The sequence below is a fragment of the Asparagus officinalis genome, chromosome 7 (genome assembly GCF_001876935.1).
Source record: "Asparagus officinalis chromosome 7, Aspof.V1, whole genome shotgun sequence".
In the NCBI taxonomy this organism is placed as follows: domain Eukaryota; kingdom Viridiplantae; phylum Streptophyta; class Magnoliopsida; order Asparagales; family Asparagaceae; genus Asparagus; species Asparagus officinalis.
In genome coordinates, this window is record NC_033800.1 from 1,523,752 (window position 1) to 1,540,484 (window position 16,733).

Here is a 16,733-nt window from a genome sequence, read left to right on the forward strand (position 1 = left end):
TAACAGATTGACTATAATTTATTGGTTTTTCTATCGAGTGCCCTTGGGCACCCGATAAGAAAACCATATGTCATTAATTATTCCTCCATCCAAAGTACTAATTAATGTACTAATTAATTATTCCCCTACTAATTACTTATCCTCTTCAATGAATTAACTCCCCACCGATTGATGTGCCACAATGGCTCAAAGAGGAATAATTAATTTGAAATATAAATTGCTCAACTTGATGGCGTAAGTGAATCCATATATATATATATATATATATACAATACACTATAAAAGCTTAATCAAAATATCAAATATATCACAAAATTTTCCTTAATAACCACAATATCTTCAATAGCAAGATCAACCTATAAGCAAATTATAAAATAAATAACAAATTTGAAAAACAAGGATATGCAAACTAAATAATTTATAAATGAATTTGAAATACTTACATGTTTTACGAATTGGCTCAAACTTGTACGTGGATCTATGAACCGCTTAATAAAAGCATTGATACTTTCTGATCTTCCAGTTGTTGTCATTCCTCCAAAAAAATAATCACGAAGATAAGCGGGTACCCAAAAAGTACCTCATCTCGTACAAGCCTTGCACATATTTGTTCATATGCATTCCATACTTCTCCATCACTTGATGCCATTGTTGTTCAAACTCAATAGGAGTCTCCAACTTATATAATTTATAAAAATTAGTACACCAACTTGAATATCGATTTTGTAAAAGTCCGATAAACCAACTACTAAATTTGGAGGTAATGTGCCATATACAAAAGGCATGCTTGGTTAAAGGCATCTCAATTGAAATAGCTTCGGCCATCCACGGGTCTTGATCAGTCAATATTATCTTGGGAGTTCTTTGCATCAATGATATAAAAGTCTGAAAAGAATTTTTTGTTAAAATAAAACAATAGTAAAATATATTATGCTAAAAAGAGACAATGACTCAACAATATAAAATAATGCATGAAGTTACTGTTGGATTTAAATCTAATTAAATCTATTTGTGGGCACATATGATCAATCTATGTGTATTGCTATCCTTCAGGATAACCCACTAAAGTGATCAATCAATCTGGGTTAATGAGTATTTAAATATAATCATGGGGTTATATGTGCAGATACCAGGTTGTAATTATAATTTGATGAGGGGCCAAATTATAAATGTACAACACCTATAAATAAGGGGTTATGGTCCCTAATCTAGGGTTCATTCTCTAATTCTCTTCACCCCCATCTAGAGAGAAATTTAGCTAGAGAAACCCTAAGGTTAGAAGATCATCAAAACCCTAATCAGGTTTTCTTCAATGAATTCAGGTATATGCTTCCACACCTTTTGATTCTTATTAATCTCTTTGAATCAATCATGGCTTTAAGGTTTAGATCTCAAGTTTTTATTAGATCTAACAAGTGGTATCAGAGCCACCTTGATTTGTTCTAAGAGATTAAGATTAAAATTAGGATTCTTTGATCTTAATTTGTATGATTCAGAACTGTTCTCGGATGAACAGTAACGTTCAGATGAACAGTTACGTTTTTATTTTTTCGGATGAACAGTAAAGTTTTTTAATTTTTTGGATTTTTTCTTTGATTTTTTTGGGATCTGGATCAAGAAATCATCCTTTGTTTTTTCGATTCTGGATATGGATTTGAAAATAAAAATCGAGGAATTTTTTGGATTCTTTTTGGGTTTGGTCTTCGGTCCTATGCTCCTCGCCGGCAAAGTTTCACTGGCGGCCTCGCTCTCGACTCCGACGGTGACGGCTGTGTCACGAAACCCTAGGGTTTCGACCTTTGGGTGCAGGAGCAATGGCGGCGACAATTTCAGATTGAAACCCTTAGGGTTCGTGCGTGAAAACGTGACGAAAATTAAGGAGGTGGTTATCTTAATTTTTGGTGATGCTTGAAAGCTTCAAATGAACTTCGCGTTCATTCTAAGGTGAGCATCGCGCTCAATTTAAACGAACTTCGCGTTCGTTCTCAGATGAGCCTCACGCTCAATTCAAGTTGAGCCTCACGCTCAGTTCTCAGGTGAGCCTCGCGCTCAATTCAAGTTGAGCCTTGCGCTCAGTTCTCAGGTGAGCCTCGCGCTCAGTTCTCAGTTGAGCCTCACGCTCAGTTCTCAGGCGAGCCTCGCGCTCAATTCAAGTTGATCCTCGCGCTCAGTTCTCAGGTGAGCCTCGCACTCAATTCAAGTTGAGCCTCGCGCTCGTTCTCAAGTGGAATATTGCGTTCATTCTCAGGTCAAACTCCGCGTTCATCCTCAGGCGAGCCCTGTGCTCAATCCAAACGAACCTCGCGTTCGTTCTCAAGTTGAACTTCGCGTTCATTATCAAAACGAATCTTGCGTTCGTTCTCAAGTTGAACATCACGTTCATTTTTTTAAACGAACCTCGCGTTCGTTCTTAGGTGAGTCTTGTACTCAATACAGTCGAACCTCGCATTCGAAGTCAAGCAAACTTCGTGTTCACTATGGTTAAGCCTCGGCTTTTCATGGGTCCACTTTGGTATACTTAATTTATTTAATTAAGTTATGGGTCCTAATTAAGCTATGGAAAATTCTTCTAATTCAGATTAAGTTGTTTAATTTAAATTAATTTTGGTAGTTAATCAATTATTTAATTCAAATATTATGACACTAAGGTATTAAGGTTGTCTCTCATTCCAATTGTTTAATTGAAACAAGAAGTTGCCAAAATAACCTCTCTTGTGTAGATTGTTCATGAGGAATGTGAGATGTTTGTGTGTATGCTTTTGTGTAAATATTTAATCGGCCCAAAGGAAGATTAATATTTATTTAGATTGCATACACATCTGCGATGATAAACGTGTGACAATTATAAGGTTTACATGTGAATAATGAATCGATCCAAAGATAGTTTTATTATTTGACATGAGTTATTGTCAATGTTTGATCATTGCAACAAGGTATCACTTATAATTAATATTACTGTCCAAAGACTTGATATTAATGTTGTGCCAGATATCTTGGATGAGATTTGTTATTATTTGAATTTTATTGATTACTAATTATGGTTATTGATGTGAGTTTTTTTTGTTTTATTTCAGCTAATGCATTTGCTGCAATAATTTCTGCCAACATCAACTCAATTCCTATGCTAAATGAGACAAACTCCAAGGTTTGGAAAGAGAACATATTAATTGTTCTTGGCTGCATGGATCTAGACCTTATATTAAGAATTGAACAACCCTAACCTCTCAATGCGGATAGTACTCCTGATGCAAAGAAGGAGTATGAGAAGTGGGAGCGTTCAAATCACATGAGTCTTATGATCATTAAGCACGGCGTTCCGGAAGCCTTCAGGGGCATAAAATCCGAAGGGATTACTAAGGATAAAGATTTCCTTGCCGAAATTGAGAAACGTTTTGTGAAAAACGATAAGGTAGAAACAAACACGCTTTTAGCTCGCTTGATTTCAATGAAGTATAAGGGCAAAGGAAATATCAGGGAGTACATTATGAAAATGTCTCATATTACTTCAAAGCTTAAGGCGCTTAAACTCGATCTTTGTGATGAGTTATTGGTGCATCTGGTTTTGTTGTCTCTTTCTGCACAATTCAATCAGTTTAAGGTCAGTTATAACTGTCAAAAGGAGAAATAGACTCTAAATGAGCTCATTTCATACTGTGTGTAAGAAGAAGACAGATTGAAGCAAGATAAGACAGAAAGTGCTCATTTGGCCTATGCCTCTAAGGATAAGGGCAAGAAAAGAAAGAATGATAATGAAGCTGCTAAGGGTCCAGTTCAGAAGAAACAACATAAGGATAATCAAGGTTGTTTCTTCTGTAACAAGTCTGGACACGTAAAGAAGGATTGTACCAAATATCACGCCTGGCGTGCTAATAAGGGTACGTTCCTTACTTTGGTCTATTCTGAGGTTAATTTAGCTTCAGTACCTAGAAACACTTGGTGGTTAGACTCTGGTGCTACTACTCACATAAGTGTTACTATGCAGGGTTGCCTGAGCTACCGAAAGCCAAGTGATGTTGAAAGACACATCTTTGTGGGCGACAGACAATCGGTAGATGTGAAAGCAATTGGGCATTTTAGGTTGCTATTAGGAACTGGTTCCTATTTAGATTTGAAAGATACTTTTGTAGTACCGTCTTTTAGACGGAATTTGATTTTAGTTTCTGTATTGGACAAATAATTTGATTTTAGTTTCTGTATTGGACAAATCAGGTTATTCTTGTTCATTTGGAAACAATCAATTCAGTTTATCTTTTAATTCAAATGTTGTGGGAACTGGTTACTTGAGTACTTATGACAACCTATATTTGCTTAATACAATTGCTTCTTATAATGAAACTTTGCATGCGGAATCGCGTAGTACTAAGCGTAAATTAAATAAGGAAAATTCGGTAACATTATAGCATAAGCGCTTGGGTCATATCTCAAAAGGTAGAGTTGAGCGTCTTGTGTCTAATGGTATTTTGGATTCTCTTGATTTTTCGGACTTCAACGTATGTGTTGAATGTATCAAGGAAAAACAGACCAAAGTTAAGAGATTAGGTGCCAAAAGATCTTCAGTTGTCTTAGAATTGATACATACAGATATTTGTGGACCATTCCCTACGGCATCTTGGAATGGTCAACAATATTTTATATCATTCATAGACGATTACTCACGTTATGGGTACCTATATCTTATTCATGAAAAATTTGAGTCTCTGGACATGTTCAAAACCTATAAAGCTGAAGTTGAGAATCAACTCAATAGAAGAATTAAAACCGTTAGATCTAATCGTGGTGGTGAGTACTACGGCAGATATGATGGTTCAGGTGAATAACGTCCAGGACCGTTTGTTAGATACCTAGAGGAATGCGGTATCGTCACACAATATACCATGCCGGGTTCACCTAGCATGAATGGTGTAGCTGAAAGACGAAACAGAACTCTTAAGGATATGGTAAGACGTATGATTGCTCATTCTTCTTTATCAGAGTCACTCTGGGGAGAAGCACTAAAGACAGCAGCTTACATTCTGAACAGAGTATCAAGTAAAGTAGTTGCTAAAACACCTTATAGGCTTTGGACTGGTCGAAAGCTCAGTTTAAAGTATTTACATATTTAGGGATGTCCAGCTGAGACAAGGCCTTATAGGCCAAATAAAAAGAAATTGGACTCCAAAACAGTTAGCAGCTACTTTATTGGGTACTCTGAACGTTCTAGGAGCTATAAGTTTTATGATCCCACACTAAGGAATATTTTTAAGATGGGAACAGTAACATTCTTTGAGGCTGTTGAGTTTGGGGGGAGAAATAAGGTTAGAGATATTGCTTTTGAGGAGGAATTGGCATCAGATCCAATCTATACAGTTACTTTTGATAATATTCAGGTTCCTATACCTGTTGTTGCTCAAGAAGTAAATCCAAAACCTCAAGATGACAATATTGAACAACTTCCTGTTCCAGAAGAACAAACTCAACAACCTCAAGAATCAGTGCCTTTAAGGAGATCCATAAGAGAAAGGAGAAATGCTATTTCGGATGGTTATATTGTATTTTTCCAAGAACATGAGGAAAGTAATGGAATGTTGGAAGATGATCCAATCAACTTCCTTCAGGCCATGAAAAGTTCTAACTCTCAACAGTGGATTGATGCCATGAATGAAGAGTACAAGTCTATGCAAGACAATAAGGTTTGGGAACTTGTCCCATTACCAGAAGGTGCAAAACCAATTGGTTATAAATGGATTTTTAAAACCAAGCGGGATGCAAATGGTAATGTGGAGAGGTATAAGGCACGTCTTATAGCTAAAGGCTTTACTGGACTCAAGCAAGCTCCTCGTCAATGGTATCACAAGTTTCAACAAATAATTATCTCGTTCGGTTTTGAGATGAACATTATTGATGATTGTGTATATCACAAGTTCAGTGGGAGTAAGTATATTTTTTTGGTTCTGTATGTCGATGACATATTGCTTGCTATTAATGATATAGGTATGTTGCACGAAACCAAGAGATTTCTATCAAAGAATTTTAAGATGAAAGATCTTGGGGACGCCTCTTTTATATTAGGGATCCAGATACATCGAAATGCATGAGCAACAAATTCAGGCACTGACGAACCAGCAAGGCGAACCAAGCCACCGTAACCAGGTCGTTCAGGAAGAGGAGCACACGGATACGAATGAAGCTCACAATGCCAATAATCCTCCCATCAATGCAGGGGGTGGTAATGAGGATGCTAGTCGTAATGCCACACTTCCGCCTCAGAATCGTGCTAACGAAAACACAGGCGAAAGTCTGAAGATCAAAAACCTCGAGAACAAGATCAATACGTTGATTTCTGCTCAAGAGGTGAAGAAAACAGGCATTCCTTGTCCATATCCAAGAGAATGGGAATCAATCCCATATCCGGCAAAGTTCAACTTAATCAACTTCACGCCGTTTGATGGGAAGGGTCATTGGGTACTCTGATTCTGATTTTGCTGGATGCCAAGATAGTAGAAAGTCTACATCAGGCTACATCTATATGTTAGCAGGAGGAGATATATCATGGAAAAGTGTTAAACAGACACTCATATCTTCCTCTACTATGACAGCAGAATTTGTAGCTTGCTACGAGACATCCAGTCAGGGAATATGGCTGCGAAATTTTGTTACGGGACTGCATATTTTAGAAAATATGGAAAGACCACTAAGGTTATATTGTGACAATAAATCAGCAGTAATGTATTCAAATAATAACAAGAGCTCAACTAAGTCAAAACATATTGACATGAAGTTCCTGGTTGTGAAAGAAAGGATACAGAGTGGACAGATATCCATAGAGCACATTGGGACAAACTCTATGATAGCAAATCCTCTTACTAAAGGATTGCCACCCAAGGTCTTTCATGAGCACACCGCTCATATGGGTGTGGTGATATTCGAGGATATCATGATTTAGTGGGAGTTTGTAATTGTGGTGCTTTATGTTAGGTTGTATTGTCTGATCAGAATAAAATTTTTTCAGTTCAAACACTCTGTTACATTATGTTTGGTTTTGACCTCACTAAAGTAAGATCAGTTGAAAATAGACATGTACTGATCACATTGCATGTAATTTTTATGCTGCATATCCATGATTGATCTATGTCGTTTGATTGTATTGGTATATGTGACCATTGATGGGTCGAGTTACGATAAATGTGATGAAGGCTGCTTTGATCCTATATTCATATAGTCAATGGACGAGATTGTTTAGAAATACCTTTTCAGTGATAGCAATTTTAAGCTCATAAGGTTATACACAATTTAAGGAGTCATATGGTGCCCAAGTGGGAGATTGTTGGATTTAAATCTAATTAAATCTATTTGTGGGCACATATGATCAATCTGTGTGTATTGCTATCCTTCAGGATAACCCACTAAAATAATCAATCAATCTGGATTAATGGGTATTTAAATATAATCATGGGGTTATATGTGCAGATATTAGGTTGTAATTGTAATTTGATGAGGGGCCAAATTACAAATGTACAACACCTATAAATAAGGGGTTATGGTTCCTAATCTAGGGTTATATTCTCTAATTCTCTTCACCCCCATCTAGAGAGAAATTTAGCTAGAGAAAGCCTAAGGTTAGAAGATCATCAAAACCCTAATCAGGTTTTCTTCAATGGATTCAGGTATATGCTTCCGCACCTTTTGTTTCTTATTAATCTCTTTGAATCAATCATGGCTTTAAGGTTTAGATCTCAAGTTTTTATTAGATCTAACAGTTACCTTCATCAACCATGAAAAGGCATTCCTCGTCTCATTCCAAAGAAGAGCGCAACCAAATAAAAGAGTGTTCCCATGATTATCGATACCCACAAAAATACCAAAAGGCATGTCATATGAATTCACCCTATAAGTAGTGTCAAATGCAATGACATCCCCAAAATTTTGATACCAATCAAAACAATGTGTTGGTGACCAGAAAATATGCTCCAATCTTTAGTCCTCATCAAGTGTGTAACTGTACTGAAAAGAAGGATTCTCTTCTTTTGCCATGTAACAATAGTGCAAAAGCTCCATCACATCATTATCAACATTATTCCTAGTGACACTACTTAAAAAGTTATGAACATCTTTAGAAAGAAATGAAAGATATCCATGTTTAACATTTTTCTCAAGCTCCATCACACGCATAATTTGTCTAACCGAAAGACCTCCTTCTCTTAGTAAAAATATTCTCTCCTTATCTTCTTCGGTGATGGTGCGATAAGATGGGAGAAAGCGTACATCCTCGGGTGACAATAACTCATGATTGTGGTTAGCTACGAACTCCGTCACATGCCATCCTTGAGGAAATCTATCAAAAAGCCTTTTTAAAGTAATATGCATGTGAGCCTTACACTCACATTTTACGAAAATTTTATCTCATTGTTGCTTTGATGGGTCTATTATTTTCAATGGGGGTTTTCCCGCACATGAGCAAAAGAAATCACGCCTACTTATTTCTCTATCTTTATTTTTATCAAATCTACCTTTTCGAATTGAAAAGCCTTGAGCTTTTGCATATCCCTTGTAGTAAACAAAAGCCTCCTCTTCACTTATAAAACATTAACCAACAAAAGGCTCAAAGAAAATATTATTGATATGTTCTCTACTTTCATCTTCTAAATCTAATTGCTCAACTTGATGCCACTCACAATCATCATTCTCTGGTAATTCATTCAAATCAAAGAAATTTGTGACACTACCTCTATTAGAACCACTTGCCATTGAAGCTTCATCCATCTATTACATAAAAAAATGAGAAATATAAATTAAAAGTAACAAAATATATAAAAAATAAAATAGTAAAATATATTGTAATTACCTCATCAATGTTGTGTTGGTGAATGGAGAAAAGGGGTGAAATTCAATAGATAGCAAGCCTCCTCTTCAATGGATAATAATATGTTGAATTTAAAGTAATTTGGTAGAAGATAAACCCGAGAAAAAAAACCCGGGAATAAAATTGTGGTACATCAATCGGTGGGGAGTTAATTCATTGAAGAGGATAATTAATTAGTAGGGGAATAATTAATTAGTACTTTGGATGGAGGAATAATTAATGACATATGTTTTTGGGTGCCCAAGGGCACTCCATAGAAAAACCGATAATTATTTATTTGTGTGGAGTGAAAGTGGGTTAAGCTAGCATAAGGGATGCAAAGTATATGAATTTGGAATATAGAATAAAACTACAAGAAATTGTGGATTTTTGTAGAGGTCCTTTTAACCAAGAGTGTTTCTAGGAGGACGGAAAAATTGAACACATTATGAGGACATGTGAGATGAATTGTTGAGTTGGCGCATAATTAATGACGCATTCATTCAATAGTAAATAAGGGTATTTTTCTATCTTCCTAGAATCGCTCCGTTGGCCTTCTTTTTGTTCTCTGATTCGATGGATAAAATCCTATAATTTGGTTGCTTAATCTGCCCAAGTGTTCATCAACGACCTATATCATATCATATCATACTCCCTTTAAAAGAGGGAGTTGTGGAAAAACTTTTCAAGGACTATATTACCCTTATTCTTTTTTGATATTATATTCTAATACAAACTAAACTAAATTAATTTATCATTGTTAATTAATGATATTATATGTCACTTTAAATGTGTATAATTTGGTCTCTAAAACTTCCAATGTTATTATGAAACAGAACCCTTAGGGTCTTGTTTTGTTTGGACGCACTCGTGAGGTGCTTGTTTTCCCTTAACAGGGCTGTGTTTTGATTGGACAACGCACCACTGAGGGTCACGTTTAAGTTGAATCACCCGAGGTTTATAATTGGATTCATTACCTCGAAGTGTGCGTTCTGGAGTATGAACGCAATGCTTGGGCAGAGCTTCGGAAATACAATCTTTGCGTTGGGCCAGGGATTGATTTTCTCGGAGATGTGCTCGTCGGATGGATCTTCTTCGTCTTCAAGCGGCGTTTTTCTTGGCTTGTTTCAAAGCTTTAGCAGCAGCGTCGTCGGCGTTGATTGTGCCTTTCTCTGTCATAGGCCTCTTACAACCAAGTACACGCCGTGTCGAAATGAGCGTGGGATCTTCAGATTGCAGAGCAAGTTTGAGGCTTTGGCCAAAGGAGAGGGCTTTCTTTGGGGTCTCAACAGCGGTTAAAACCTCTTTAGAGCTCTTACAGGCATCTCGCCTAGCTTTAGGGCTAAGCGATCCAGAGGAGAGGGCCTCCTCATACTTGGCTTGGTCAAACTCCACAACAAGAGTTTCGACGGTTGTTCCAGTGAGGTGAACGTCGGATTGCGCCACCACTTCTTCGTCAGAGAAGCTAGTCCCCAGCAGAGTCGCCATCTTTTGTTTGTGGAAAATTTGCAATAAGAAAATGAAGGAAAGAACTGTATTTGATTTTATTCTCTCTAACTGCTTAGAAAAAGAATGATTACAACTCTCTCAACTCTCGATTACAATTGGATTTCCGATTACAAAAGAGAAGAGAATGATCTGGATTCTCTCCTTTGTTTAATTCTGGGTTCTTCTTGGCAGCGATGAGATGCCTCCCTCGAATGCTTGCGTCGAGTTTGCTTCTCGTTGACGATCCGAATATCTATACTCACTGGAACAACGGTCTTGTCTGGTTGATAACTCTTGATGAGTTTCGTGATTCAGAACAAGCAACAAACTCTAGTAATAGAGTTATTCAAACCGAAAACAATTCGGTTAATAGGCCAAGTATCGACGGTTTAGAGCTCCTCCGTTTGTTGATTCCCCAGACTGTGTAAGGAGTCAATCCTCTTTTTCTGATTCTGGAAAATCTGATCGAAAGATCCTCTCCAAGTGATCAAAATCCGATCTCCAAAAATCCAGCCCCGAACTCTGTTGAGTTTGTTGATATTTATATGGAGATTAGGGGTGTAACTAACCCCTTAATCCGCTCCTAAATGATAGGTTTTGTTACCTCATTAATCGGTTGTAACAACCCATTAAAACCACTCCCCAGATCATGGGTGATGAGCGGTTTTTGAAACAGCCTGGATCGCGTTTAAACAGGTCAGAACTTTGACATGCGTTCTGGCATAGATTCTGGGTTTGAACGCAGCATCTGGAGATGCGTTCTGCAGCGTTGTTTGAAGGTGCGTTTGGCAGCAGTATAGAGCTGCGTTCAACGTCGATTGGAGTTGCGTTTGGCAGCGGTATAGAGCTGCGTCCAGTGGAAATTTAAACTGCGTTCAGCGGCTGATTTGAGATGCATTCAGCGGCTGATTCGAGCTGCGTTTGGACTGTGCTTGGCAGTGATTGGAGCTGCGTTTGAGCTTTGCCTGGCAGCGATTGGAGCTGCGTTTGAGCTGTGCCTGGCAGCGATTGGAGCTGCGTTTGAGCTGTGGCAGCAATTGGAGCTGCGTTTGAGCTGTGCCTGGCAGCGATTGGAGCTGCGTTTGAGCTGTGCATGGCAGCGATTGGAGCTGCGTTTGAGCTGTGCCTGGCAGCGATTGGAGCTGCGTTTGAGCTGTGCCTGGCAGCGATTGGAGCTGCGTTTGAGCTTCTCTGTCTTTATGACACCAATGACCAGTAGAGAAGGTCCTATTCAGGCCATTTGTGTCAATTGAGGTATCTCAACAACGCTCTATCAACTGCAGGTCACGATCTCCACTAAGATTTCTTTGCATGGTTTAACCGCGTGCTCCTCGGTGTTTCGAATATCATTACACTGCTCATCAGCACCTCTAATAGTTGCTAATATAATATTGGTCATGTTGTTGTCGCAGCCATCAAGATCAATCATCTCACATAAGAAGCTGCATTCGTGTTTGCAGCGGTTGAAACTGCGTAGGTGATTGAATTGGTGTTGTGTCTTGACGATGGTACGCGAGGAGGACTTCCACGTCTTGGTTTAAAGAGATTGTTGATTTGTAATCTCTTTCTGTCAGAGCGTTGCTAAAGATCGTCGTTTTGTAATATTTGGTTTAGCTCTTTGATATGTGAAAATCTTCAAATTGTAGCCTTCTAGAAGTCGTCAGATTGTAACTTTCATCATCGGTGTTTGATGGGGAATCAGATATCTATTATTATTTTTAGACAGCCTACAGACAGCTTTTGTCTCGGGGAGATAATTACAGAATTTTTTGTTGCGCTCCTAATTTTGATGGAGCTGATGAAGAGAATACCCACTTTATGGACGTGCTTTTTGAGGGCTCGTCTTCTTTGGAAGAGGGCACATTTAGATGGCTTCTTATGATCAGGTTGGGCTATCTGGTCTATCGCTTGAGGGAGAAGTGCATCATTGAGCCTTACATGCCTTCTAGATTCACCAGACAATTTGGATATGACCAACTTTATGTTGGCAATCCTAACCCGGCGTTGGCTCAAGTTGGGAATTTATACGAGGGAGCTCGCGCATGGTACTTCTTCTCTGCTGGAGGGACCCATGCGCACTTTACTTTACCTAATTCACCACTCGACTGTTCCACCATTGCAGATTTTCGCAACTGGTTTGATGAGGCTTCTCGAATCCCAGAATATGATATCTACACTTCATGCATAAACGAGATTCAGGAGTTGTATAAATCGAGAAGCGGTTCTACCAAGACTCGTTTACCAGGAATACAGGAGTATCTTTCTTGTGAACAAGAAGCAATCGGAGCAGTCGAAACCCCAAAGGAGTTGCCCACTATTGAACCTTCTGAAGAAGAGGTTGCTACGGGGGCTGAAGAGGGGTCGTCAATTGCTGACTCTCTTGAAGACAAGGTGGCTGAGGAAATTCCTGTAGAAGCACCTACTCCTGAACCTCGTGCTTTAAGATCGTCGGGGAAACGTGCTCTTTCTGCTGCCGAGGAGGGCGAATACGACAGGAGAATTTGCAAACGAATACCCGTCGTTGCCTAAAACTCCAAGAGGGCCAAGTTGATGGGGGACGCGATGAAATCTGCACCCATTACACGCTTAACCGATAAGGAAGATGAAATGCTTCGATCGATCCCTTCCATTCCTGAAGAGGCGGGAGCCGACGAGATATTACCCATTAAGGGTTTGGAATCTGCTTCTCCTCCTCTCATCCGGGACCAAGGTATATGTGAAGGCCATACTTCCGAGGTTGCTCCTCAACCTACGATGGATGAATATGCAGATCCGATCTATCCAACTGTTCCTCCTCCACGCTCGAGAGCTCTGAAGAAATTGATTGAGGAATTAGAGGACTAGATCCAGATGACTATTGATATCGTCAGTGTTGGGGGTACTTCTTTTGAAGATTGTGAACCTATCCTGACCAAGTGTTTAGATAAAATCAGGGATAAGGGTGATGCGTCATGGACTGAATATTGTAAAGGGAGTGTCGTCCTCTTAAAAGCAGAGTTGATAGCTTTCAAGGAGCTGTAGCATACCAATCTGGAATTTGAAGTGGAGCCGGCTCTCTCCTTGGCTACAATCTCGAAGGCACATCACCAAGAGACTCTTCGCAAGGACTTGTCTGACAAAAAGGCCCGCATAACTACCTTAAGGAAGCAGCATACTCAAGCATATACTGATATCAAAGGTGTTGTTTCTAAAATTCGTACCACTAAAGAATCTATTACTCAATTGGAAGCTGAGTTGGACCAGAAGAAAGCCCAGTTGGCTCAATATGAGGATGTTAGAAAAGGGTTTGATCTTCAAAGCGGTCTTATTTATACGAATTTTTGCTGCACGCTCCACGCGGCTGAGAGGATTCGAAAAGATCGAAAAGATATTGTTGCTGCTATCCCTATTGAAGCAGAACTCAGAAGGGAGATTGAGGAACAAGTCCGAGCAGCTCATGTGAAGAAACTTTCTGCCTTCAAGTCTAGGATGAAGTCCCTTAAGTTGATGAATCCTGATACTTAGATTCTGTACTGTTTTTTGGCTGGGGAATAATTTTTGTATCATTTTCATTTTGATTATCGTCACTTTGTATTCCAATTAACAATATTGAATGAAAATGATATCATTTTGCCTTTCATCATTTCTTTTGTTGAACTTTGTATTCCAATTAACAATATTGAATGAAAATGATATCATTTTGCCTTTCATCATTTCTTTTGTTGAATTCTAATTCAAGACAATGAAAAGCAATGTTGCCTTTCATCATTTCTTTTGTTGAATTCTAATTCAAGACAATGAAAAGCAATGTAAATGCTGTAAGTGTAGTGTTAACTTAACATAAAATCAAAATTCTCTTTATTACCACTTAGAATAATTCTAGAAAATTTCAATCATCAGAGGTGTAGTGTTAACATGACGACATATAAAATAGGAAAATTAAACATTTATTCCTGAAATACACTCTTAATTAACAACCCCCAGTCTAACTTTACTAGAGTTAAGAGGAAGAAGGGGGCTACATGACTTACGGGAAATATCTCTTAAGGAACTTCCCATTAATCGGCATCATGAGCCTATCTCATTTTTTATCGATAAGGCGATAAGCTCCATTCGAATAGACTGATTTTATTACGAATGACCCTTCCCATTTGGGATTAAACTTCCCTTTGGTCTTGTGTGTCATTACCATGGGTCGTCTGTTGGCCAAAACTAAATCGCCTTTCTTGAAAATCCATTCTTTAACCTTTTTATTGTAGGCTTTAGAAATCCGGGCTTGATACAACTCGATCTGTTGCTGAGCTTGAAGTCGTTTGTCGTCTAAAGCTTCAAGTTCTTGAAGACATCGTTGATGTTTCTCTTCCTCTGTCAGTCCAGTTGTAATCGCAACTCTCAGGGAATGAATTTGAATCTCTAGTGGTAGTACAGCTTCGCAGCCATATACTAAAGAGAACGGCGTAGTTCTTGTAGGGGTCCTCACCATTGTGCGATAGGCCCACAAACATTCGCCGAGTCTTTCGTCTCAATCACGTCGGCTCTTAGAAACAAACTTTTTGAGAAGTTTCACAATGGTCTTGTTAAAGGCTTATGCGAGACCATTTGCCGACGGATAATATGCCATGGAGGCAACGCTTTGGATCCTAAATTTATCACAGAATCTCTGAAATCCAAAGCTGACGAATTGTGTCCCATTGTCGTGGACTATCCGTCGCGGGACTCCGAAATGGTAGATAACATGATGTTTGATGAATTTAATCACATTTGAAGTCTTGACTTCTTTTAGCGGGATTGCCTCCGCCTATTTAGAGAAATAATCGGTTACGGCCAGAATGAACCGATGCCCTTTAGAAGTCGGAGGCGAGATTGGTCCCACGATATCCATACCCCACATTTCAAATGGCCAAGATGCAGATGTGGGATGTAAGTTACCTGGTGCTTGGTGGATAAAGTCCCCATAAATCTGACATGCGTGACAACGTTTAGTGTAATCTACTGCGTCTGAGAACATTTTTGGCCAATAATAGTTAATTCGTCGGAGACGATCCCCTAATTTAGCTCCGGGTCGATGAGCTCCGCACATCCCGTCATTGGCCTCCTTGAGGGCCTCTTTTGCTTCCTTTCGAGAAAGGCATCAAAGCAAAACTCCATCATGTGATTTACGATATAAGATTTGAGAAACTGCATCGTAATAGAATCGAATGGCCTTTCTTTTGATAGCGACCGCTTCCTTAGGATCGTCGGGTAAAATTCTGTATAGGACATAGTCGATGTACGGGAATCACCAATCTCTAGATTCGAGCTCCATGGAGGTTGTACAGACCTCTCGTGCTACTGTATTGTCTGAACTCTCCTCTATAGGAATCTTGGAATGGTATAGCTCACGTCCCGTGACTGGAATCATTGTTTCAACCTCTGGTGGCAATGCTGGCGAAGTTGCCAACGAGGCTAAAGCGTCTGCATAAGCGTTCTGAGCTCGTGGAATGTATTCAATAAAAAAACCTTCGAACTTCTTAGCTTGCTTTAGCACTATGAAGTAGTACAGGATTAGATCCTCATGACATACTTCGTATTCTCCTCGGACTTGATTTACGATGAGCTGAGAGTCACCGTAAGCCTCGAGATGCTGAATATCAAGTTTTTCGGCCAATTGCATTCCTAATAGCAGAGCATTATACTCAGCTACATTATTGGTACAGGGCTCGATCAGGGAAAATCCCCTTGGGATCACGTGACCGTTTGGAGAGATGAGTACGACCCCTACCCCTGCTGTAATTGCTTAATGAGGGTTTGCTCTAGAGGCACCGTTAAAGAATAATCTCCAAACTTGCATAACTTCTTGAGTTACGTAAGCTTCAGCAACCTCGTCGGGCAATTCTTCGTAGAGCCTAGATGTTCCTGGCACTGGGTGATCGGCTAGGAAGTCCGCCAACGCTTGACCCTTGCCTGCTTTTTGGGGCATAAATTGCATGTCGTATTGCTACAAGAGGATGGCCAACTTGACGAGCCGACAATTTAGAGATGATGGTTTCATCATTAGAACTCTCAAGGGATTCACCTTAGAGATGACATGAATTGTTTGTCCAACCAGGTAATATCGCATCTTTTGGACGGTGAATACTAAGGCGAGACATTCCTTTTCGACTGGATTATACCGGTGTTCGGCTCCCATCATGGTCTTGCTTAAGTAATAGATGGCTTTCTCTTGGCCTTGATCGTTATTCTGAGCTAATAAAGCTCCTAGAGAATGATCCATAGCTCTTACGTATAACAGGAATGGTTTTCTCAATATTGGGGCCACGAGAACTGGCGGTTAAGTGAGATATTTCTTAATCTCCTCGAATGCTTTTTGGCATTCTCCATCCCAAACAAAGGACACTCATTTCTTCATAAGCTTAGAGAAAGGTTGGCAATGCCCTGAGAGGTTAGATATGAATCTCTGGATGTAGGC

General features: G+C 39.2%; 1 pseudogene; it reads right to left on the minus strand.

Moving 5' to 3' along the window:
- LOC109849972 lies at positions 291–8,739 on the minus strand (annotated as a pseudogene).